This window comes from Oryx dammah, unplaced genomic scaffold (assembly GCF_014754425.2).
Source record: "Oryx dammah isolate SB20612 unplaced genomic scaffold, SCBI_Odam_1.1 HiC_scaffold_20, whole genome shotgun sequence".
NCBI classification, from domain to species: Eukaryota; Metazoa; Chordata; class Mammalia; order Artiodactyla; family Bovidae; genus Oryx; species Oryx dammah.
In genome coordinates, this window is record NW_024070204.1 from 44748851 (window position 1) to 44772775 (window position 23925).

Sequence of the window (23925 nt, forward strand, 5' to 3'; positions counted from 1 at the left end):
AGGAAGAGAAGGGGACGGCAGAGGATGAGATGGCTGGATGGCATCATTGACTCGATGGACGTGAGTCTGAGTGAACTCCGGGAGTTGGTGATGGACAGGGAGGCCTGGCGTGCTGCGATTCATGGGGTCGCAAAGAGTCGGACACGACTGAGCGACTGAACTGAACTGAACTGAACCAAATACACACCCACACATGGGTATGGGGGTGTGTGTGTGTGTATTCCTTCAATAAGGTTGCTTCTAAATCTTCCCAGGGTAATTAAAGACTTTTATTTCTATTCATTGCAATATCAGTTTAGCTGTTTTGAGTTACATCATGATTTTAGCTTTGAAGTTAAAGGTCAACCTCAGGGCGAGGAGCACTTTACTGTGAAGCTGGAAATATAAAGAAGTGTGAATAAAACTGTTCATGACCCTCCGAGTTTCTGTGAGCCAGGACTTAAGCAAGAATTTGAAAGATGTCAAATGCACACTCACTTCAACAGGCCATTATAAATGCCATACAGCTTCCATAGCATGCAATCAGGCTGGTGACAGTGGACACATGGTGGGTGCCTGTAGCAAACCATGAGATAATTGCATTTACATGGAGATCTCTGAGGAGTGCAAAGCCTTTTATGGATTTCACTTTGAAATCAATTTGTATAATTCCCAAATGTGTTCTGCTGAATTAAAAAGGGATAGATTATATCTTAAATTTTAGAGATTAAAAAAATGAGGCTAAAGAAAAGATACATATCTGACTGAAAGGCCCAGAAAACACTTAGAACTGTGCTTTTTATAGGATATTTTCATGCCTTGCTCTGTTGCTCTTTAATCGAGAGCACACTACCACCTTACAGACACCCAGGGAGGCCTCGGAAAACAATTTCATGCAGCTTTCACTTTCAGGTTTATAGGCTCTCAGGAAAAGTTCAGAAGTTCAATATGATGACATAATAAGAAGTTCAAAGGTTCATAGTCTATCAATGAAAATAATACCATGAAATTAAAACATGTAGATTATTTTTTCCTTTCACATGTTAAGTAATATTTCTTGTATTACATGAACAGAAAATTCAGGAAGAACTCTGTATTAAAGGAGAATGGAAATGTGGCGGGGGGTGGGTGAGAAATTCTTAGTGGCATGGGGAAGGGCAAATACTGGGATTCCAGTTTCCTCTGAATGTGAATCTCAAAGACATGGCCAGCACACGAACCTCAGGGACCTCAGGATTCAGCTGTTTTCTTTGCTGAAGAAAGTTTCCTCTCCTGAGAGAAAGTCGTGCTTTCTCCCAAATGATGTTGATGGTGTTTTTCTTTTCACAAGTCAAAACTAAGTTTTGAACACTTCTACGTAGTAGTCACAGCTGTTTGGAGTCCCTTGTGCTAGCACTGGTCAAACAGTTAAAAATCAAGGGAATGAAGTTTGCTGGTTAACTTCACTTTTGTACCTTTAAAATACTGAAAGCCTCCCTAATATTTACTTGGTTAAACTCTGTGGAGTACTTTTTTTTCTTTTAACCAAATTTTAAAAGTAGAAAGGATTCCTAACAAATTAGAATCTAAAAACTGATTATGCTTTTAACTTTAGTCTAGAAATATAATGTGAGTGTGAATTGGAGTGAATCAAGTTTATTTACCCAGTGCAATAATACATAAATTTCAATTTTTATAACAAAATATTCTTTTTTTACTAGGTATTATTTCTAACAGAGTCCTCCATTTCTATAGTATCTAGATTCCTTATTTTTGAAAATCAGACTACCCAATGAAGAGTACTGCACAGGTCTGAGATCTTGATGATGAACCTCTCTATAGTCAGTGAAGAAGGACTTTACTTGCAGCAATTGAACTATCTCACTGAGTTTCCCACCAAGCTAGGAGGCTGGGTTGACACTGAAGTGATTTTGCACAGTCATCGAATCCACTTATAGAAGTTGAGATGTTTTTCTCCTTGAAATCCTCATTCACAATTATAGGATGTAAGGGTTAGCTGTCCAGGATAGCCTTTTATGAAATATGGATGGGTTCTATGACTTCCCTGAAAATACATGCAGAATCTTGTGTGTGTGTGTGTGTGTGTGTGTGTGTGTGTGTGTTGTATACACATGTCTTATTTAGGGAAAAGCAAATACATAAACTTTCCTTCAGATTTTCCAGAAAATCTGTATTGAAACAAAAGGAAACCCAAGTGTGTGTATTTGCCTGGAGGCAGTGGGGTCTAGTGGAGCCAAGCTCCACTGAGGTGTTGAGAGATTTGTGCACTAGTCTCAGTTGATTGAGACTAGAAGCAATTGTTTGACCTTAGGCAAGTTACCTAATCTCTTCATGTCTCAGTTTTCTCAACCATGAAATGGGGGAAATAATACCCTGCACCTGCCTTTCTTAGTTCATAAGGCTAGGGTGAGGATGAAATAAGAATTTGTAAGGAAACCTTCTGCATTAAAGAGTTCCACAAACGCATGGCTTATGGGGATCAATCCTTTCTGCTCTTCTCTGCACTCCCTCCCCCTTAACTTTACCCCTCTTATAAATTCTCTATGAGAATTGCTTACAGAGAATTCCCCATCTAATACTAAATAACACCACCTTCAAATGCTAAATTCAATATTCTATAAAATCGCAAATGTGACGGCAGACATTATTATCAGGTCTGCCCTCACTGCATAGTCCCATCGCTTCTTTATTTAGTAAACTACCAACCACTCAGGATCCAGTTTCAGTCATTTCCTGGGTAAAGTCTTTCCTTCAAGGCCACATGAGGTCCTTTTCTTTGCACTTCCTTCAAACTTTATTCAAGGCCCATCTTATAGCAGTTATCAAGTTACAATGTGTTTATTTATTTACTGGGCCACCTGCCCACTAAACTGTCAGAACCTTCTCTTCTCTATTCTTTGAATAATTCCTCAAACATTGCACAAGGCCACATACATAGTAGGCACATGATAAAGTAGTTGTTGAATAAGAAATTTGAAATAAATGGAAAAATTTACATAAAATATGGTGCAATTTCCTCAGAAAGTGCATAATTTTCTGGAGTTTTGCTGTGTGAGGTACAACACATTCACTACAAAAGGTCTTGTGTTTTTCCAGGCAAGAACATTGTATGTTCCTTATTTCTACTATTTTAGAATGTTTTGTAACCTATTGTCTAGTTTTTTCACTCAAGTTAAAGAATAGTTCCTTCAACCTGTCAGTCTCACCTTATTTCTGAATGGATCCTTTGCAGCAGTGGTCCCCAACCTTTTTGATACCGGGAATCAGTTGTGTGGGCTTCCCAGGCAGCTCAGCTGGTAAAGAATCCTCCTGCAATGCGGAAGACCCTGGTTTGATTTCTGGGTCAGGAAGATCCCCTGGAGAAGGGATAGACTACCCATTCCAATATTCTTGGGTTTCCCTAGTGGTACCAATGGTAAAGAATCTGCCTGCAATGTGGGTGACATGGGTTGGATCCCTGCATTGGCAAGATCCCTTGGAGGAGGTCATGGCAACCTACTCCAGTATTCTTGCCTGGAGAAGCCCAAGGAGAGAGGAGCCTGGCAGGCTACAGTCCATGGCGTCGCAAAGAGTCAGACATGCCTGAGTGACTAAACATAGCGTGGCACATCAGTTTTATGGAAGACAATTTTCCACAGACAGGAGGCAATGGGTGGCCTAGGGGTTGGGGATCCCTGCCTTATAGAAACTTACATCTACTTCCATATGTATGTTACTTCTCTTTGAAAATATTATCTTTAGCCCTAATGTCAAAGCACCCATTGTCTCCATTATATACGAAATATACATTAAAATTTAAATCAAAAGAAATTCAAGAAGGACTTCCCTGGTGCTCCAGTGGATGAGAATCCACCTTCCAAAGGAGGGAACAAGGGTTCAATCTCTGGTAGGGGAACTAAGACCCCCCCCCATTCCAAGGGGCAAGTAGCCTGCAAGCCACAACTAGGAAAGCCCTTGTACTATAACAAGGAGCCTGTGCCCCACAATATAAGACCTCATATGCTTCAGTGAAGATCCTGTGTACCACAACTAAGACCCTGATGCAGCCAAATAAATAAATATTTTTAAAAAGACCTAGAGTAGCCTAAAATAAAAAAAAATAAAATTTTAAAAAATAAAAAAATTCAAGATCTTATTAAAATCTTTAAAACTACTACGCAATGCAGATAGTCATCTTGTGAATTTAACCTACCTAAAATTATCTACTGTGACCTCATCTTTTGGTTCTTCTCTCCCAAGAAGGTTTGTAACATTAAGAGAAAACAAGAGCAAAATTTGTCTCAAGTAGAGCTTGTAGTGCCAAAAACACCCCTTCTTCTCACCCTTGATCATGCTGATTAGCCCAGTTCAGGTCCATCTGCCTCTAGTTTGCCAAAGACCAATGGGGAAAAGTGAGCAGTCTCTCTAGCATAAAATGGCTAAAATAATTCACATAGAATTTTCACTGTCTATGGTTTAGACTTCAGGACCCTAGTAAGTTGTATCATTCCCCATTCCACCCCTCCCGCCACTTACCACATTGTTCCTATTTACCAATCGGCACAATATTCCAAGTACTCTCTTAAGGTCTAATCCTCCACACTTGTTTCCTTTTAATAATGCCCCACAATCTTATTACTAGGATATAGAAAAATAGCTGTTTTGAGCATGTGAGCTTAAGAGTAAGGAGAAAGAAGTGTCTATTTGCACATTGCTTCAGTTTTAGATATAGAGCTGTAAGCTATATTTGTACAAATGGCTTAGCACTTCCAACTTGTTCCTTATTTTATTGAATTGGACATACTTGGTTTTTATTAAGAATTCCATACTTTAAAAAACTCATTATGACTCACAACTTTGCTGGAGGACAGAGACTACTCCTAAGGAAACAACTGCTTGACTTTGAGGAATGTGATCCCTTCATTATTTCTGATTTTGGAGATAGAGCCATCCCAAGGGGACCAGATAACAGGTGAGGGTAAAAATAAATTCCAGGGCTTAAACCCAGTAAGAACAATGGAAAGTCACATCAGCAAACTTAACACAAGAGAGTATGACCCATTGCATTATGATAGAGTTGTGATAATAAAAATATAGATCTATCACTTAATCTCTTAAGTGAGTACATTCCACTCCTTTCTTATGATGTTAGCAAGAATGCTTATGAATCTACCTGTCTAAAGTTTTATCTTACCCAATAGGGTAAGACATCTCTACTCCTAATGTTTACCCTTCATGGAAAGTTTTCAGCTCTAATTTCCCAATACAAAATGCCCTAAACACTCAGAAGTTTCAACCCACACAGTGTGCTATTTTCTCAGCATCAGATGTCTTTGCTCAAATTGTATTGCATGCTGCCATGTAGAATAACAAGAATATCTCTCCAACAACCCATTACTTAGTATGAAAGCAATTTCAATATCACCAGTCTAACCATATGTAGGAGCTAGAATTCATAAGTACTTTAATTTGCTACAGAAATATTGGCTTGATATTACCAACTGAAAATTATAGTTTAATAATGAGCATGTTATAACTTCTTTTCTAAATTCTACTGAGACTGATTAGAACATCTTAATTTTAAAATCATTTAGGGAATTTGCATGTATATAATTTTACTTTATTCATAATATTGTTAAGTTCTGAGAGGCTATTCCTTTCTTCAAAATTAATTTGTAAACCTCTGAAGAACATAAAACAACTGAAGAACTCTGCCAACTTCAAAACTGTAGTTTTTCTACCCTTTTATTTTTGTATAGTATATTCATGCATTCTCTTCAGCCTCAGTTCAGTTCAGTTGCTCAGTCATGTCTGACATTTGTGGCCCCATGGACTGCAGCACGCCAGGCTTCCCTGTCCATCACCAACTACTGCAGTGTGCTCAAACTCATGCCCATTGAGTCGTTGATGCCATTCAACCATCTCATACTCTGTCATCCCCTTCTCCTCCTGCCTTTAACCTTTCCCAGCATCAGGGTCTTTTCCAAGGAGTCAGTTCTTTGCATCACGTTTTCAAACCCAGTGGTGAACAAAAAGTCTTCTGGTGACCTCTATCTCAAACAATACTTTATATTTCATGAAGTGAAAGATTAGCAAGATAAGCACAGTAAATTGTGGGTGACCTTAAAATGTTGGCAAATGTGATTGGAATTTATCTTTGACTAGAACAAAGAACCGGGGCTTCCCAACTGGCTCAGTGATAAAGAATCTGCCTGCCAGGGCAGGAGACTTTGATTCAGTCCTTGGGTTTGGGAAGATCCCCTGGAGAAAAAAATGGCAACCCATTCCAGTATTCTTGCCTGGAAAACCCCATGGAAAGAGGAGCCTGGTGACTACAGTCCATGGGATTGCAAAGAGTTGGGCATGACTTAGTGACTAAATAGCAGGAACTACAGACACCTACTACTTTTCATTTATTCAGAAATATTCAAGTATCTATCACAGTAGCAAACATAATTCCTTCCTTCATATAGCCTTCAATCAAGTGAAAGGTAAAATAATCACATAAATAAATATGAAGTTGTAATTATGAAAAATAAGGAAAGGTTCAGTTCAGTACACTTCAGTTCAGTCGCTCAGTCGTGTCTCACTCTTTGCGACCCCATGAATCGCAGCACACCAGGCCTCCCTGTCGATCACCATCTCCCAGAGTTCACTCAAACTCACTTCCAAAGGGTATATAAGAGCAAATAATAAAAATTCAAAGGTTGAAAGCAACTTAAAAAATTAACATTTGAGATGATATGTGAAAAATGACCAATATTTCTCTAAACAAATGAGATTAAGGAATGTTCATAATGGCTGGCCTGTAAGCAGACCAATGGGGCTAGAGAAGACAGATTAAGAGAGACATGATTCAATTATGCTTTTTGAGGGGAAAAGATACAGTTCTTACAGCTAGTGCCTTGTAGGTCAAATTCAGGAATTTGGTGTTTATCCCAAGAGTTGTAGAAAAAACTGAAAAACTTTAAGAAAGAGGAGAGAGTACTAGAGGGGAGGGAAAAGATAATTATCTGATTAGATTTGTACTTTTGAAAAGATTCTTCTAGATATATGGAAAGAGCAGATTTAAGAGATGAAAGGCAAGATTAGGTGAGGTAGACCAGTTACTTGACTTTGCAGTATCTCAAATAAGAATGATTGTAGTACTTCATTTATTAACATGTGTGTGTTCTCAGTCACTCAGTCATGTCTGATTCTTTATGACTTCATGGACTATAGCCTACCAGGCTCCTCTGTCCATGGAATTTTCCAGGGAAGAATACTGAGTGAGTTACCATTTCCTTCTCCAAGAGATCTTCCAGATCCAGAGATGGAACCCACATCGCTTGTGTCTTCTACACTAGCAGGGAGATTCTTTACCATTGTGCCACCTAGGAAGCCCATGCATTAGCATTCATTTCAGGTGAGTTGCTCAGTCCTGTCCAACTCTTTGTGACCCCATGGATTGCAGCATGCCAGGCCTCTTTGTCCACCACCAAATCCTGGAGTTTACTCAAACTGATGTCCATTGAGTCAGTGATGCTATCCAGCCATCTTATCCTCTGTCATCCTCTTCTCCTCCTTCCTTCAATCTTTCCCAGCATCAGGGTCTTTTCAAATTAGTCAGTTCTTTGCATCAGATGGCCAAAGTATTGGAGTTTCAGCTTCAGTGTCAGTCCTTCCAATGAATATTCAGGACTGATTTCCTTTAGGATGGACTTGTTGGGTCTCCTTGCTGTCCAAGGGATTCTCAAGATTCTTCTCCAACACTACAATTCAAAAGCATCAGTTCTTCAGCACTCAGCTTTCTTTATAGTCCAACTCTCACATCTATACATGACCACTGGAAAAACCATTGCTTTGACTAGACAGACCTTGGTTGGCAAAGTAATGTCTCTGCTTTTTAATATGTTATCTAGGTTGGTCATAAGTTTTCTTCCAAGGACTAAGCGTCTTTTAATTTCATGGTGGCAGTCACCATTTGCAGTGATTTTGGAGCCCTCCAAAATAAAGTCTGTCACTGTTTCCATTGTTTCCCCATCTATTTCCCATGAATTGATGGGACGAGACATCATGATCTTAGTTTTCTGAATGTTGAGTTTTAAGCCAACTTTTTCACTTTCCTTTTTCACTTTCATCAAGAAACTCTTTAGTTCTTCTTCATTTTCTGCCATAAGTGTGGGGTCATCTGCATATCTGAGGTGATTGATATTTCTCCCAGCAATCTTGATTCCAGCTTGTGCTTCATCTAGCCCAGCGTTTCTCATGATGTACTCTGCATATAAGTTAAATAAGCCAGGTGACAATATACAGCCTTGACATACTCCTTTCCCAATTTGGAACCAATCTGTAGTTACATGTCCAGTTCTAACTGTTGCTTCCTGACTTGCACACAGATTTCTCAGGAGGCAGGTCAGGTGGTCTGGTATTCCCATCTCTTGAAGACTTTTCCACAGTTAGTTTTGATCCACACAGTCAAAGGCTTTGGCATAGTCAATAAAGCAGAAATAGATGTTTTTCTGAAACTCTCTTACTTTTTTGATGATCCAATGGATATTGGCAATTTGATCTCTTGTTCCTCTGCCTTTTCTAAATTCAGCTTGAATATCTGGAAGTTCACAGTTCACGTACTATTGAAGCCTGGCTTGGAGAATTTTGAACATTACTTTGCTAGCGTGTGAGATGAGTGCAATTGTCTGGTAGTTTGAACATTCCTTAACATTGTCTTTCTTTGGGATTGGAATGAAAACTGAACTTTTCCAGTCTTGTGACCACTAAGTTTTCCAAATTTGCTGGCATATTTAGTGCAACACTTTCACAGCATCATCTTTTAGGATTTGAAATAGCTCAACTGGAATTCCATCACCTCCACTAGCTTAACATAGTATTAGCATAGTTGCAGTAAAATTGGAGATAAATGAATAGATTTAAGAGACACTTAGGAGACAAAGCCAAGAGGACTTAGAGATGGATTGGTTTTAAGAAGATGTTTAAAAAAGACTCAGGTTTCTGACTTGAGCGGTTATATTTGAGTTCTATCTCCTGAGACTGAAAACATTGGAAAGGAAATTAAGTTTCAGGAGAAACACCATGAGTTAGGAGCTATCAAGTGTGAGTTTTAGGGCCACTCAGAGTACTAGTAGCCCTAAAATAATGGCTTTCGTGAAGAATAATTAAGCATAGATTTGCACAGTGAATTGAGGAAGGTAATAATGAAAACAATGAAAGCAAATGGAAGACTACTATAATAATCTATGTGCCAGATAGCAAATATAAAGAGTAAATAAAAATAATGAAAAAAATTATAATAAACCAAAATGTGAATGCATTTAGTAGATGATTTGCAAAAAAGAGAGAACAGACTATTTAGGCAAAGATCAATTGGAAATTAATTCCTCCTTTTCCTTTGGAATAAGATTATCTTGGAGAAATTAAATTCTAAAGTGCTTTATTGGATAATAGCCAATTTAAATTTTAGCAAATTAAATGTAAAGAATATTTTTAGCATAGGGTGTGGTTTGAAGGTTAAGACAGAGAAAAATGACACCAAGGCAGTAAAGTGAGTTCCTGTTGCCTCTACTTCCTAGGTTATCCCCTTGCTCATCTTTCCTATTCTCTTCTCTCCCTTCCCTCATTAGTTGCTTCCAGAAGACTACTTATGGTTTATAGCCAAATACAAGCTCGTGGGAATAGAAACAAACAACATGTCTTTATGTAATATTTGCTATTATAGAAATTAGCAGTATATTTTTAAATTAAATTGCTTTTTGATTTCTAAGAACTTTGTAAGAAAGGTATTCCTCTCTGATTTAAAAAAAAAATGAGATAAAGGATCTGAAAATGAAGAGGTTATCCTCATGGGATCAATGTTGTCAAGCAAAATAGAAACTGTAAACTTTGAACTATGTTTCAAGGTACCAGAATTAAAGAGAACAGATTGTGTTGGTTAGACTCAACATTTTGAGAACCATGTTATTGCACAAATATAATAGTCAGCATATTCATCACATGAAATATAAGACTTCTGAAACTAATTTAACAAAACAGAATCTGGTCATTTAGCAAGTGATTGGCTTTAGGAATAAAATATCAAAATATAATGTTTAACGAACTTGTAGAATATATTTAGTAATAAATGCATGTCAATATATATGTTTAATCACTAACATGCTTTTTCTACAAAAGTTAATTTTTACTGTTTAAAAATGTATTGTTTTATTCTTTTAGTTAAATATAATACTGCTAGAATGTTGTAATCAAGCACAGCTGAAAATATCATATGTCCTTCTGAATCAAATGTTGCTCTTCTATAGAAAATGAAAACTTTTGAAGTGTTTCCAGTTTTTTAAATAAAATAACTTTGAACCAGAGGAAAATGATTACTTAAAAATAAATTATAAACCTTGTGCAAACAAAATAAACGTGTGTATGGAGTTCCAAAGATGGCTGGAAGCCACCACTTGGCAGATTCACTGGATTAGATACCCTACGGTCTTCTTACCATTTTGATGCATAAAAACTCAAGAGTTTCAGTGGTCTGACAGCCTTCTCTGTGGGCTGCAGTCCATTCGGTCATGCGCAGGGCAGCCCAGAAGTGCCAGGAAGTTAATATCCCTTATGAAGAGCCTGCAACTCTTGGCTGACAAGAGTGGGTACATAAGCACCCCAGCTTTCTTGACTCCCAGAGGAATAACTCTGAGCCACATATTCTATACAAATCATCAGCATCTGCAGTAAGATTAAGATCCAGTTACCCATAATGGCACTGGTTTGATTATACATCCTTTATTGAGTTTCTTCTCTTTTTTATCTCTCTTCCTCAGTCACCTCCAGACATATGCTAGGGCTATCTTCAAATAAACTATTTACACTTGTATCCTTGTCTCAGTGTCCACTTCTGGGGGAAAGCCAACCTAAAGTGTCACATAATTTGGGCAGAAAGTGAATTACATTTTTGAAGTTTGACGTATGGTCTTTAAATGGATCAGTCTTTAAAGAAGTGCCACTATAAGAAGAGATAAAATAGAGGTAAGGTTACAAGATGGGGACTGAGGTATGAAAACACTGGAGTGAAATTGAGCAAAAATAAATTTCAGCTGAATTTAAGGGGAAAAAAAAACTATTTCAATGAGAAAGTCCTTTAGACAATAAAAGAAAATGTTTTTGTACAGTGGTAGAAATCCCATTGTTTGAGGCGTTTAAGTCTAGAGGCAACAATGTCTTGTAAACAACAATGCCAAATGGCAGTGGATGGACATGATAACCTAATAGGTCTTTTCTGGCTCTAATATCTATGATCATATGATTCAATTCAAATACAGTAGTTTACTGTATCTCAAGTGTGTAATACACTTCAATTGCGAAGTGCTACAATTTCAATACTAATATGTTTGAAGTGACAGACATGTCACCAAAGTACCTAGAAGAGTTGTTTGAAATGCTACAGAAAAACTTTCCCCTTGTGGATATATTTATATACACCTTGATCCTCAATCAGACAGACTGTGTACCCATAAGCAATTGCCATTCATTAACAATATCCATATTAAATTTTTGAAAGTCCATGTGTGTGAAGTTATTCCACAAAGAAATAAAGAAACTAAGTCTTGCCAGTTTCATGTGAAATAACATTAGTCTTCACTGCAACACTGATCAAAAGGCATGCAGATCACTGCACTTTCAAGGGAAGTCGCTCTCCATCAACATCAAAACCACTGAAGTGAGAAATCTAGTGTCTAAATGATGTTGGGAGTTTTGCTGTTATGTCTCTGTTTAGTGATATGTGGCTAGCTTCTGAAACATGCCAGGTATGCCATTCCCAGTTGAAACAAGGAACAGAAAGTTCTCTAGCAATTTTCTCTATGATTCAATTCATATATTTTGTTGTTGTTTTTCAGTTCTGAAATATACTTTTTGAACTTACAGGTCATCTCTAGATTACCAGTGAAGGTAAAGTGAAAGGAACAGTGGCTCAATACATGAGCTCCATTTTCATGCATGAAGTTTCTTTGAAGGAAGTGGGACCTCTTAACCCAGACTGTGGGAAATGAGGCCCACTGACAAGGCAAATTCAGAGAAGTAGGATGTAGATATCATAGGTTCAGAGCAGTGTTTCCCTATCTTAATGACACCCTGTTTTAATGCTATCCTATTTTACTGTTAATGTTCCAGGGTACTTAAAAGGAATACAATTAAAACATACCATGCTTCTCCAATCAATAGGTTTACTTATTAGCCTTTCACTCAAATGATATTTTTCACTTCACAGAAATAAATGAGTTAAGGTCTTCCCTCAGTGCAGGAATACTGGTTCAAACTTCATTAAATATATTCTCACAGCCTGTTAAATGAACAAAATATATTATTATTTTTTTTTTAATTTATTTATTTATTTTTAATTTTTACTTTACAATTCTGTATTGGTTTTGGCATAGATTGACATGAATCCACCACATATTAAAAGGAAGTTTCAAGTCTCCTTCAAAGTAAGTATGACAGTTATAAAATATGGTTATGATTTCTTTGACACGTATCTCATATGGAAGCAGGGTCTTTATCCACACTCTATGAAGCAGGGTTACATTATAATCACCTCCTTCAGCCAACATGGCAGAGCCTGCAGCAAGGCCACAAAAGTGCATTCATCTTCAATTGTGACTGCTGAAATACTCATCCTTGCAAGTCCTTAGACACCTTCTAAGAAGCCTGACTATTCTGAATTCTCTCTGCTTTGAGGAAGATCAGATCACATGAATAGGATCACTTGAACCTTGTATGTGTTTAAGCTGTGGTCAAAATGAGTAATTTCAATACAGACGCCAAACCAGGGAGTTAAGAAATCTCCAAATTATTCCAGCATCTAGTCATTTGAATCTTTCCAGCTGAGGTCCCAGAAACTGGAATTGGGACAAGTCATCTACATTATGTCCTACCTAAATTCCTAACCTATAGCATAGTGAACATAATAAAATGTTTGTTGTTTAAACCACTAAGTCTGAGGGAATTACGCAGCAATAAAAAATGACTGGAAGAAATATGGAAAGCAGGGAGGAAGGGAGAAAGTCAGAGTGAAAGAGGAAAGAAAAAAGGAAGAGAAGAAGGAACGGAGTAAAAGAGGGGAAAGAGGGAGGGAAGCGGAAGGAGGGAGGAATAAAGGAACAGGAGTGACCTGTCCTGAAGTATTATTAAACCAGGCTTCTGTCATGCTTTACCACAAAGCATCTTCATGGAGAGTTTCTATTATCTGATTTAGTCTTGCCTTTCTCAGAGAGGACTGTTCAACTTGAACATAGATTAATTAATTAATTGAATAGGGAAAAAGGAAGAAAAAGAATTTCCTTTATTTGGAGGAGATCTTTATTGAATGATGTATATCAACTATGCTCTTGTTGTTGTTTAGTCACTAAGTCATGTCTTACTTTTTGTAACCCCCTGGACTCCTCTGTCCATGAGATTCCCCAGGCAAGAATACTGAAGTGGGTTGCCATGTCCTTCTCCAGGGGATCTTTCCCACCCAGGATCTGAACCCATATCTCCTGCATTGCAGGTGGATTCTTTACTGATGAGCCACCAGGGAAGCCCGTATTAATTACAGAGTGATTTAAGAAAAAAAAAAAAGAAGAAGAAGACAGCAAAACAAAACAAAGGTAAGGGAGAAGGTAAATGAAAATTAAGACACAAATTTCTTCTACAAAAGGAGTATCATGATTAGAACTTGAACATTTAACTAGGTTCACACCACCAGAGCCAGTGAAACTGCATGCAGAGTATATGATAGAAAATGTTTCCTGCTGAGCACAAGTCCATTAACATAACATGTTGATTATCAACTACTGTATAACTTACTGTGCTGTGTGCTGTTACTTCAGTCGTGTCTGACTCATTGCGACCCCATGGACTGTAGCCCACCAGGCTCCTCTGTCCATGGGGATTCTCCAGGCAAGAATACTGGATTGCCCTTCTCCAAGGGATCTTTCCCACCCAAGATCAAAGTTGCGTTTCCTGTGGCTCCTGCACTGCCGGCAGATTCTTTACTGCTGAGCCACTGGGGAAGTAAGTCAGTAAATCTAAATAAAGCATTTCCCTGAGCTCTAGGAAGATCTTAAACCTGAGGAGGGACACTTGGGTACCCTCAATTTGGTCAGACGTACTGATGATAACCTAGAACTCGTGACCAGCATCTGGAGTGGAGGCAGTCTTCTGGGACTGAGCCTTAACCTGTGAGGTCTGTGGTAGCTCTAAGCAGTTAGTATCAGAACTGAATTGTCTTGTAGGACATTAAGTTGGTGTCGGCAGAGAAATCACTGTTGGTGTAGGAAAACACTCCAGTAAAACCCAAGAACAAGCCACTGACCAGGTCTATGGCAGTTGGTTTTATAATTTTCAGGTTGCCAGCTCTTCCAGTGACCAACCAAAAATACACTCAAAGAAAATGGTTCTATGCTTAACTTCATCCTATCTGAAGAAAATTTCCTAAACGTTTCAGTTTCTGTAACTTTATTACCGCATTAGGGTTTTCCTACACCATAAATATAAACATATACTTTTGTAACCAGGGGCTTTATTTCAATAACTTAATTTTAGCTCTTTCATAATCTAGAAACTGTCAAATGTCTATAGAAAATGGCATTGGAAAAAAGATATATAAACAAAAATATATATATACTGGAGATGAAAGAAGGAACTAAAGTGAGAAAAAGATTACCAGTCAACTGGAACACAAATTACAAATTTAGCAAAAGGCCATTATGATCATTTGGAAGATAAGTAGTGTTATGTCTTATAACAGTTGATTTCTTTATGAACTAGATAGTTTAAAATCTATTAACCTCCTCTGCAACCTTCTGCCTCCCTCTGAGATTAACTCTTCATTTTCTCTCTGTTCTAGTCCATGACAGTGTGCTGCCTTTCTCTCTGCTTATTTCTTTCTGTGTCTTAATCTGGTCTCTCCTGTTCCAGGCCTAATATGCACTCCCACACATTCCCAGTTTTCACATCCCTCTGTTTAGTTTTGCCTCCTACTGTATGCATCAATAGCATATATGTTTGTGCACGCTTAGTCACTCAGTCACGTCCAACTCTTTGCAACACCATAGACTGGAGCCTACCAGGATCCTCTGGCCAAGGGATTATCCAGGGAAGAATACTGGAGTAGTTTGCCATGCCCCTCTATATGCCTTTCATCCTTAATCACATTGGTGACAGAACTTTCTACTATTACATTAAAAAAAAATTTTTTTTAAAGAAGCACACATATGAATTTACTCTCCTCCTGCCAAAATATTTTTATACCTCTGAACAAAGCTTCTTACATCATTGACTTTTTCAAGCTATTTAGGCCATTGCAGGCCATAATCATAAAGTTTTTCTTATGGAAAATTTCAAACATGTCAAAGAAGAGAGATTTGCATGAACTCTTTTGTACCCATCACCCAGCTGAAATGATGAGCTACATTTGGCTATACATCTTAGACTGTTGAGCTTAAAATAATCATAATTATAATAAGGCAGTATTGCATTGCCTTTTATGACCCATCATTTAAGACAAAGAATTATAATTCTCTTTTTCAACCATGTTCACTTTGAAAAATCAAACTTATATCTGCCTTAATACCTAACTAGAATACTATTTGACATTTTAAAATAAATTTAATTTAATCAAGTAAAATAATTATTATGTCAATTATGCTCTTCTAAACTATATATACCTCCCATTCCCAAATGCCTCACAGTTTTCATTCTTATCTTCTTCCCTGACATACACTTACCTCTAAACCTACTTGCAATTCAGAATTACTATTCTAAATATGTATTTTAAACAGTTTTGTAATAAAATAATAACAATAAACATTTAAGTTTGACTAAGAGCTCCCAGTAACTCTAACGGGGATAAAAACAGGCCTTTTAAAACTGTAGCTAAGATATTTTGTTTGAAGATGGCAGAGGAATAGGAAGGGAAGACCACTCTCTCCCTCACAAATTCCTCAAAAGATCATTTCAACGCGGAGCAAACTCCACAAAACAACCTCTGAATGCAGGCAGAGGACATCAGGCAACCAGAAAAGCAGATCATTGTCTTCAAAAACAGGTAGGAAAAAAATATAAAAGACGAGAAAAGAGACAAAGGAGGTGGGGAGGGAGCTCCGTCCCGGGAAGGGAAGCCCGTCCCAGGAAGGGAATTCTAAGAAGAGAGGTTTCCAAACACAAGGAAACACTCTCCCTGCCGAGTCTGTGGCGAGCCTTGGAAACACAGAGGGCAACATAACAGGAAGGAAAAATAAATAACTAATTAAAACCAACAGATTAGAAGCCCAACAGTAACTCCCCCAGCGGAAAAGCAGCACAGACGCCTGCATCCGCCACTAGCAAGTGGGGGCAGGGCAGGGAAGCGCGGGAGGCGCGGGCTGCCATGCTCGGTAAGAAGCGGGCAGAAACGCCCCACTCGTAACCAGAGCGATCGAACTTGGGCGAGCAAACCAGGCTGGGGGATAGCTACCACGCGAAAAGCTGGAACATAAAACGCCGCCAGGACCGCGCACAGAACAAAGGACGGAATGGAAATAGCTGGCTGCAGACCATCCCCCGCCGGGGACAGGTAGCCAGAGCTGCAAGGACTGGAAAGGGACAATCGCAGCCCCGGAGAGACTTTACCTAACAAACTGCAGACAGGCTTCGTTGCTGAGACTTCAGGGGGAGCAGGACAGTCACCATCTGCCTCACAAGGAGCGCCAGCAGTACACCCAGAAAACTGAGCAGTAGAGACAGAGAAGGGGACAAGTCGCGGCGACCGCGCTCGCCAAGCTCCTGAGCTGCTCGGACCTGGGAGGGGCGCAGGGTGCAGTCCCAACTGAGTCTGTGCCTCTGAAGACTACCGGGACGCCAAACCTGAGCGGCTTGGACCGGGGAGGTGTGCGCAGCCTCGGGCCTGCCTCGGACGTTTCCGGCTGAGCACCTTGGAGACGGAGCAGTTTGTTCGCCCTGGCGGGGGACTGGACCAGCAGGGCTGAGATGCTGTGTGCCCACGACAGTGCTATTTGTTTACAGCATCCCCCCCCTCCCCACAGCGCAACTGAACTAGTGAGCCTAAAAAAAAAAAAAAAAAAAAAAAAAAAAAAAAAAACAGTGTCCACCACCGCCCCCCTGTGTCAGGACGGAACTCAGACGCTGAAGAGACCAGCAAACAGAAGAAGTCAAACAGAGGGAACCGCCTTGGAAGTGACCCCACATGGCCCATAACATCAGAGAAGGGCCAGATATATCCTCACTATTTTTACAATCATTCCTTATTATTTTTTTTCTTTTTTCTTTTTTTTTCTAACTTTTTAAAATTGTTGTCTTTATTTCTCCTCTAATTTTTAATTTCTATAACTTACTATTACTTTTCAAAAAAAACAAAAGATTCTACTTTTTTAAGGCAAACACCATATATAGTCTTTGTGTGGTTGTTGTTGGTATGTCTTTTTTAATCTTGTGGGTTTTTTTCTTTTTTTTTCTTTTTTTTCTTATTATTTTTTTCTTTTTTCCTTTTTTCTTTCTTCCTTCTGCTTCTTCTCTTTAATATTGTATTTTTGAAAATCCAACCTCTACTCTAGGTTTTTTAATCTTTGCTTTTTGGTTTTGGTTTCAATTTTGTACATTTCAAAACCCAATTTTACCTGACAGCGAGATTACTGGCTTGACCACTCTCCCCTCCTTTTGGACTCTCCTTTTTCTCCACCAGGTGGCCTCTGTCTCTCCCCCCCCCCCACCCCCATCTCTTCTATATCCAACTCTGTGATTCTCTGTGTGTTCTAGATGGTGGAGAACACCTAAGGAACTGATTACTGGCTGGACTTGTCTCTCTCCTTTTCATTACTCTCTCTTACCCTCCTGGCCACCTCTGTCTACTTCCTCCCTCTCCTCTTCCCTGTATAACTCCGTGAATACCTCTGAGCGGTCCAGACTATGGAGCGCACATAAGGAAGTGACTATTGACTAGCTTGCTCTCTCCTCTTTTGATCTCACCACATCTCATTCCAGTCACCTCTAACTACCCCCTCCCTCTTCTCTTCTCCATGTAACCCAGTGAACCTCTCTGGGTGTCCCTCAATGTGGAGAAACCTTTCATCTTTAACCTAGATGTTTTATCCTCGGTGCTGTATAGATGGAGAAGTCTAGAGACCACTGTAAAAATAAAACCGAAAACCAGAAGCAGGAGGCTTAAGTCCAAAGCTTGAGAACATCAGAGAACTCCTGAATTCAGGGAACATTAAGCAATAGGAGCTCATCAAACGCCTCCATACCTACACTGAAACAAAGCTCCACCCAAGGGCCAACAAGTTCCAGAACAAGACATATCACACAAATTCTCCAGCAACACAGGAACACACCCCTGAGCTTCAATATACAGGCAGCTCAAAGTTACTCCAAAACTTTAGATGTCTCATAACCCATTACTGGTCACTCCACTGCACTCCAGAGAGAAGAAACCCATCTCCACCCACCGGACCTCCAACACAAGCCTCCCTAACCAGGAAACCTTGACAAACCACTGATACAACCCCACCCACAGTGAGGAAGCTCCACAATAAAGAGAACTACACAAATTCCCAGAATATAAAAAGGCCATCCCAAACGCAGCAATATAACCAAGATGAAGAGACAGAGGAATACTCAGCAGGTAAAGGAACAGGAGAAATGCCCACCAAACCAAACAAAAGAGGAAGAGATAGGGAATCTACCTGAGAAAAAATTCCGAATATTGATAGTGAAAATGATCCAAAACCTTGAAATCAAAATGGAATCACAGATAAATAGCCTAGAGACAAGGATTGAGAAGATGCAAGAAAGGTTTAACAAGGACCTAGAAGAAATAAAAAAGAGTCAATATACAATGAATAATGCAATAAATGAGATCAGAAACACTCTGGAGGCAACAAATAGTAGAATAATGGAGGCAGAAGATAGGATTAGTGAAATAGAAGATAGAATGGTAGAAATAAATGAATCAGAGAGAAAAAAAGAAAAACAAATTAAAAGAAATGAGGACAATCTCAGAGACCTCCAGGACAATATGAAACACTCCAACATTCGAATTATAGGAGTCCCAGAAGAAGAAGACAAAAAGAAAAACCATGAGAAAATCCTTGAGGAGATAATAGTTGAAAACTTCCCTAAAATGGGGAAGGAAATAATCACCCAAGTCCAAGAAACCCAGAGAGTTCCAAATAGGATAAACCCAAGGTGAAACACCCCAAGACACATATTAATCAAATTAACAAAGATCAAACACAAAGAACAACTATTAAAAGCAGCAAGGGAAAAACAACAAATAACACACAAGGGGATTCCCATAAGGATAACAGCTGATCTCCCAATAGAAACTCTTCAGGCCAGGAGGGAATGGCAAGAGATACTTAAAGTGATGAAAGAAAATAACCTACAGCCCAGATTACTATACCCAGCAAGGATCTCATTCAAATACGAAGGAGAAATCAAAAGCTTTACAGACAAGCAAAAGCTGAGAGAATTCAGCACCACCATACCAACTCTCCAAAAAATTCTAAAGGATATTCTCTAGAAAGGAAACACAAAAAGGGAGTATAAACCCGAACCCAAAATAATAAAACAAATGGCAACGGGATCATACTTATCAATAATTACCTTAAACGTAAATGGATTGAATGCCCCAACCAAAAGGCAAAGACTGGCCGAATGGATACAAAAACAAGAACCCTCTATATGCTGCTTACAAGAGACCCACCTCAAAACAAGGGACACAGACAGACTGAAAGTGAAGGGTTGGAAAAAGATATTCCATGCAAATAGAGACCAAAAGAAAGCAGGAGTGGCAATACTCATATCCGATAAAATAGACTTTAAAACAAAGGCTGTGAAAAGAGACAAAGAAGGCCACTACATAATGATCAAAGGATCAATCCAAGAAGAAGATATAACAATCATAAATATATATGCACCCAATATAGGAGCACCGCAATATGTAGGACAAATGCTAACAAGTATGAAAGGGGAAATTAACAACAACACAATAATAGTGGGAGGCTTTAATACCCCACTCACACCTATGGACAGATCAACTAAACAGAAAATTAACAAAGAAATGCAAACTTTAAATGATACATTAGACCAGTTAGACCTAATTGATATCTATAGGACATTTCACCCCAAAACAATGAATTTCACCTTTTTCTCAAGTGCTCATGGAATCTTCTCCAGGATAGATCACATCCTGGGCCATAAATATAACCCTGATAAATTCAAAAAAATCAAAATCATTCCAAGCATCTTTTCTGACCATAATGCACTAAGATTAGATCTCAATTACAGGAGGAAAACTATTAAAAATTCCAACATAGGGAGGCTGAACAACATGCTTCTGAATAACCAACAAATCACAGAAGAAATCAAAACATGCATAGAAACGAATGAAAATGAAAACACAACAACCCAAAACCTGTGGGACACTATAAAAGCAGTGCTAAGAGGAAAGTTCATAGCAATACAGGCATACCTCAAGAAACAAGAAAAAAGTCAAATAAATAACCTAACTCTACACCTAAAGCAACTAGAAAAGGAAGAATTAGAGAACCCCAGAGTTAGCAGAAGGAAAGAAATCTTAAAAATTGGGGCAGAAATAAATGCAAAAGAAACAAAAGAGACCATAGCAAAAATCAACAAAGCCAAAAGCTGGTTCTTTGAAAGGATAAATAAAATTGACAGACCATTAGCCAGACTCATTAAGAAGCAAAGAGAGAAAAATCAAATCAATAAAATTAGAAATGAAAATGGAGAGATCACAACAGACAACACAGAAATACAAAGGATCATAAGAGACTAATATCAGCAATTATATGCCAATAAAATGGACAACCTGGAAGAAATGGACAAATTCTTAGAAAAGTACAATTTTCCAAAACTGAACCAGGAAGAAATAGATAATCTTAACAGACCCATCACAAGCATGGAAATTGAAACTGTAATCAGAAATCTTCCAGCAAACAAAAGCCCAGGTCCAGATGGCTTCACAGCTGAATTCTACCAAAAATTTCGAGAAGAGTTAACACCTATCCTACTCAAACTCTTCCAGAAAATTGCAGAAGAAGGGAAACTTCCAAACTCATTCTATGAGGCCACCATCACCCTAATACCAAAACCTGACAAAGATACTACAAAAAAAGAAAACTACAGGCCAATATCACTGATGAACATAGATGCAAAAATCCTCAACAAAATTCTAGCAATCAGAATCCAACAACACATTAAAAAGATTGTACACCATGACCAAGTGGGCTTTATCCCAGGGATGCAAGGATTCCTCAATATCCGCAAATCAATCAATGTAATTCACCACATTAACAAATTGAAAAATAAAAGCCATATGATTATCTCAATAGATGCAGAGAAGGCCTTTGACAAAATTCAACATCCATTTATGATAAAAACTCTCCAGAAAGCAGGAATAGAAGGAACATACCTCAACATAATAAAAGCTATATATGACAAACCCACCGCAAACATTATCCTCAAAGGTGAAAAATTGAAAGCATTTCCCTTAAAGTCAGGAACAAAACAAGTGTGCCCACTTTCACCACTACTATTCAACATAGTTCTGGAAGTTTTAGCCACAGCAATCAGAGCAGAAAAAGAAATAAAAGGAATCCAAATTGGAAAAGAAGAAGTAAAACTCTGACTGTTTGCAGATGACATGCTCCTCTACATAGAAAACCCTAAAGACTCTACCAGAAAATTACTAGAGCTAATTAATGAATATAGTAAAGTTGCAGGATATAAAATCAACACACAGAAATCCCTTGCATTCCTATACACTAATAATGAGAAAGTAGAAAAAGAAATTAAGGAAACAATTCCATTCACCATTGCAACAAAAAGAATAAAATACTTAGGAATATATCTACCTAAAGAAACTAAAGACCTATATATAGAAAACTATAAAAAACTGATGAAAGAAATCAAAGAGGACACTAATAGATGGAGAAATATACCATGCTCATGGATCGGAAGAATCAATATAGTGAAGATGAGTATACTACCCAAAGCAATCTACAAATTCAATGCAATCCCTATCAAGCTTCCAGCGATATTTTTCACAGAACTAGAACAAATAATTTCAAGATTTGTATGGAAATACAAAAAACCACGAATAGCCAAAGCAATCTTGAGAAAGAAGAATGGAACTGGAGGAATCAACTTGCCTGACTTCAGGCTCTACTACAAAGCCACAGTCATTAAGACAGTATGGTATTGGCACAAAGACAGAAATATAGATCAATGGAACAAAATAGAAAGCCCAGAGATAAATCCACACACATATGGACACCTTATCTTTGACAAAGGAGGCAAGAATATACAATGGAGTAAAGACAATCTCTTTAACAAGTGGTGCTGGGAAAACTGGTCAACCACTTGTAAAAGAATGAAACTAGATCACTTTCTAACACCGCACACAAAGATAAACTCAAAATGGATTAAAGATCTAAACGTAAGACCAGAAACTATAAAACTCCTAGAGGAGAACATAGGCAAAACACTCTCCGACATAAACCACAGCAGGATCCTCTATGATCCACCTCCCAGAATTCTGGAAATAAAAGCAAAAATAAACCAATGGGACCTAATTAAAATTAAAAGCTTATGCACAACAAAGGAAAATATAAGCAAAGTGAAAAGACAGCCTTCCGAATGGGAGAAAATAATAGCAAATGAAGCAACTGACAAACAACTAATCTCAAAAATACACAAGCAACTCCTGCAGCTCAATTCCAGAAAAATAAACGACCCAATCAAAAAATGGGCCAAAGAACTAAATAGACATTTCTCCAAAGAAGACATAAGGATGGCTAATAAACACATGAAAAGATGCTCAACATCACTCATTATTAGAGAAATGCAAATCAAAACCACAATGAGGTACCACTTCACACCAGTCAGAATGTCTGCGATCCAAAAATCTGCAAGCAATAAATGCTGGAGAGGGTGTGGAGAGAAGGGAACCCTCCTACACTGTTGGTGGGAATGCAAACTAGTACAGCCACTATGGAGAACAGTGTGGAGATTCCTTTAAAAATTGCAAATAGAACTACCTTATGACCCAGCAATCCCACTGCTGGGCATACACACTGAGGAAACCAGAATTGAAAGAGACACATGTACCCCAATGTTCATCGCAGCATTGTTTATAATAGCCAGGACATGGAAACAACCTAGATGTCCATCAGCAGATGAATGGATAAGAAAGCTGTGGTACATATACACAATGGAGTATTACTCAGCTGTTAAAAGGAATACATTTGAATCAGTTCTGATGAGATGGATGAAACTGGAGCCAATTATACAGAGTGAAGTAAGCCAGAAAGAAAAACACCAATACATTATACTAACACATATTTATGGAATTTAGAAAGATGGCAATGATGACCCTGTATGCAGGACAGAAAAAAGACACAGATGTGTATAATGGACTTTTGGACTCAGTGGGAGAGGGAGAGGGTGAGATGACTTGGGAGAATGGTATTGAAACATGTATAATATCATGTAAGAATCGAATTGCCAGTCTATGTATGATGCAGGATACGGCACGCTTGAGGCTGGTACGCGGGGATGACCCAGAGAGATGTTGTGGGGGGGGGGGGGTTCAGGTTTGGGAACGCATGTACACCCGTGGTGGATTCATGTCAATGTATGGCAAAACCAATACAGAATTGAAAAGTAAAATAAAAAGTAAATAAATTTAAACCTTAAAAAAATAAATAAATAAATAAATAAAACTGTAGCTAATACAAGTAGAGAAGTCTGTGAATGGTAAGCATTGTCCAGTGTCCACTGGAGGTGATCTGAATTGGTTTCAGAGTGTAGTGTTCATATAACAAACTGACACTGATATTTCTAGATTTTTTTAATTGTAGATTTGCAATTTTAAACTAGATGCACATTATAGATATCAGTCATTGTTCTTTTCTCAGCATATCA